Source organism: Octopus bimaculoides, chromosome 5 (assembly GCF_001194135.2).
Source record: "Octopus bimaculoides isolate UCB-OBI-ISO-001 chromosome 5, ASM119413v2, whole genome shotgun sequence".
Classification (NCBI taxonomy): Eukaryota; Metazoa; Mollusca; class Cephalopoda; order Octopoda; family Octopodidae; genus Octopus; species Octopus bimaculoides.
In genome coordinates this window covers 80,351,766-80,354,791 of record NC_068985.1, presented here as the reverse complement: position 1 = coordinate 80,354,791, position 3,026 = coordinate 80,351,766, and positions in this window count along the sequence as shown.

Sequence of the window (3,026 nt, the reverse complement as noted above, 5' to 3'; positions counted from 1 at the left end):
TATATATATATATATATATATATATATATATATATATATATATATATATTCAAATATGAATGAGAAACAGCCTGAGCGATATAAACAATATGGAATACACATACACAAGATATGTGTTTTGCTAGTTCGTGGGCAGGCTGCGTTTACAGGCGTAAGAGAATTTATTCTCATCAATTCGCCTGGTATTAAAACACCTGGGAGTCACAGTCAAGCGAAATAACTCGCATCAGGTTCCGTTACAGGAGTAGCTGACATTAATGTTCCATCATTTTTGTGACTTGCTACATCAAAACTAAATAACAGTGAATTGGATTCTGTTGTTTTGGACAGATGTGACAGGAAATCAATGTCATCCCGAATGAAACTGGGTATGTCACTAGGTATGTCACTAGGTATGTGACTAAGTATATGGCTAGGTATGCGACTAGGAATGAAACTGGGTATGTGTCAATGAAGTTGTTCAGACGATGTGTAGGACAGGCTGGAGCAGCTATAATGAGTCTTAGTTTAAGGTCTTTTGGTTGTAGTAGTTTTATGTATTCACTACCGTGTTCTTTTATATCATTTTGTATTTCTTCTGACTTGTGTATTTTAGGTAAGCCAAAGAAGGTGCTGGATTTCGACTCAAAATTGGTAATATAGTTACTTTCATTAGGAGTGACGGACTTATAATGTTTTAAGACTAAATAATTGAGTTTCTTCATGATGCAGTGGTCAATATTTGAAGGTATTTCACGGTAGAATGTTGTATCTTTCAGTTGATCTTCAGCTAGGTCCCGGTAATATTCCGTATCAATTATAACAACGGCACCCCATTTACCCGCTTGTTTGATGACAATTGTGTTGTCATTTTTAAGACGTATAAGGGCAAACTTTTCTAGTTTTGAAATGCTTGGTCTGACGTTGATGTTATGCCTCAGTGGAAATCGGGAGAGAATATCAATGAACTGATCTAGATGTGTATTTCGTCCTTTTGGCAGATTAAATTTTGATTTATTTTTCGCGAAGGATTCGTCATTCTCATTATTTTTATCAGTATAAAACTGCACAAGTCGTAGTTTCCGACAAAAGTTTTAGATATCTTTCTCCAATCCCTGATGATTGACTGTAGGTGTAGGTGTGAATTTTAGTCCTTTTATCGATGACCGAAGTTCATCACTGTCTATATTTCTTTTTGACAGATTAATAATTTTAGGGTCTATCCTATCAGTTGTTCTACGGGTGTTTCTTCTTGTACTTTTTCTTTCTCCGGTGTTTACTGTCCTGACCATAAAAAATAGATTCATTTTTTGTCTATTATTTCTTCTATTATCAACATCTTTTCTCTGGTGAGCTTTGTATTTTGGTTGTGGTGTTTGGTTAGGTATATTTTTTTCTCTTGTTCCTAGGTGTGGGTATATTTATATTTTCAATTTGTGAAAGTAATTTTTGAGTTTATTTGACGGTCTAGTATGTTTTTTTGTTCTATTTCGAATAGGTGATTTTTGTTGAGGTCTTGAATGTGATTTCTTCCCGGTTTTTCTTCCTCAGATATTTTGATTAAATGGATAATTATTTTGTTTACTAACGTTTCGATCAAAGGAATATTTGTGTTGTTTATGGTATTCTTGTATGTTACGTATATTGGTATGTTTCTTTGTATTTTTAAATAATAAAAATGTTCTTACCGTATTTCCTTGTGGTTGTCACGTGTTTTCGTGTATGTTGTGTTGGTTAGGTTGTTTCCTTATATTCCTTTTATGTGGCACTGAGGTGTCATTGCCGTAGTTTGCAGCATCTTTATCAAAGAATAATTGTTTCTTTTGCCATAAATGTTTTGATTTACTCTCTTCTTTTGTAATATCTTTAATCCGCATCTCTTTCATTTTCTCAGTTATGTTTCCCGTGGCTATTTTCGATATTGTCTCGATAATTTCATTGTCCACCGTTTCATATTTTGTCTTGAATCGAGACTCTTTACTTAGATTGATAGAGATGCCTTTCCTCAATTTTGACATTGTTAGCGCCCATCTTAGTTTTGTTTCTTCCTCCGGTTCTCCTATAATTTTTTAAAGAATTTAAGGGGAAGCATGGGTACGTCTGACTCAATACAATCTCTATATATCTCAGCATATTTTTTATATTTGTAGGCTTTCCAGAAATTTTGTTTACGTATATTAAGATATTTTTTCCACGTCATCAATAGGCTTCTTTTTCTAAATTTGTTTCTTCAAGTTCCTGTATCCATGCTGCCTGTGTTAGGCTTTCTCTTGGAGTTTTTACCACTTCTGATAGAGTCTCAGATAAATCCTTGATTTCTGAATGTAGATTTGAACATATACCTTTCTTTTTTGTCAATTATTTTCCAGTTCCTTAGGATAGTTGTTTACGTTTCCATTATTGAGACTAGCAGAAAGACCGCAAACCGGGCGGTTTTCTGCTAGCCCCTTGATAATATTTTCACATTTGATTCCCATTACTAATAATTTTTATATTTTACGTCTAATTATTTCTTAGTATAATAGTGCTTAGTAAATATTGCTTTCATTATTTTATCACAGTCATAATCTCTCCTTTTTAAACAAACATCACGGTAGTCCAACAACAGAGGGAGAAGCAGTTTGTCAAGTTTTACTTTCCCCTCAAAGCAACATAGAGATTTCATTTCAGCAGCCCATCTGTAAACTTTGCAGTGTGAGAGAGAGAGAAAATATTGCAAACAATGAATGAAATAAACATGAGATGAAAAAATTGTATGAATAAAAGGGCATTACTACATATGTATACGCCCCCGACTTTGTTGCCTCATAACATCCAGAAAAATGAATACTTTTTAACAAAATTTTCTACAACTACCGCTTAGATGTTGTGGCTTCAGAATATATAGGAATTTATGGGAAAGAATTTTTCCGGGGTGGGCGGGTGGAGAGAGGAGTTTCGGAAAATTCACATGATCTGACTTTTTTCCTTCATAACTTTCAGGAAGATGGGTATCTTTTAATGAAAATTTATACAAATCCTTTTCAAACAGCATACGATAAATTTGC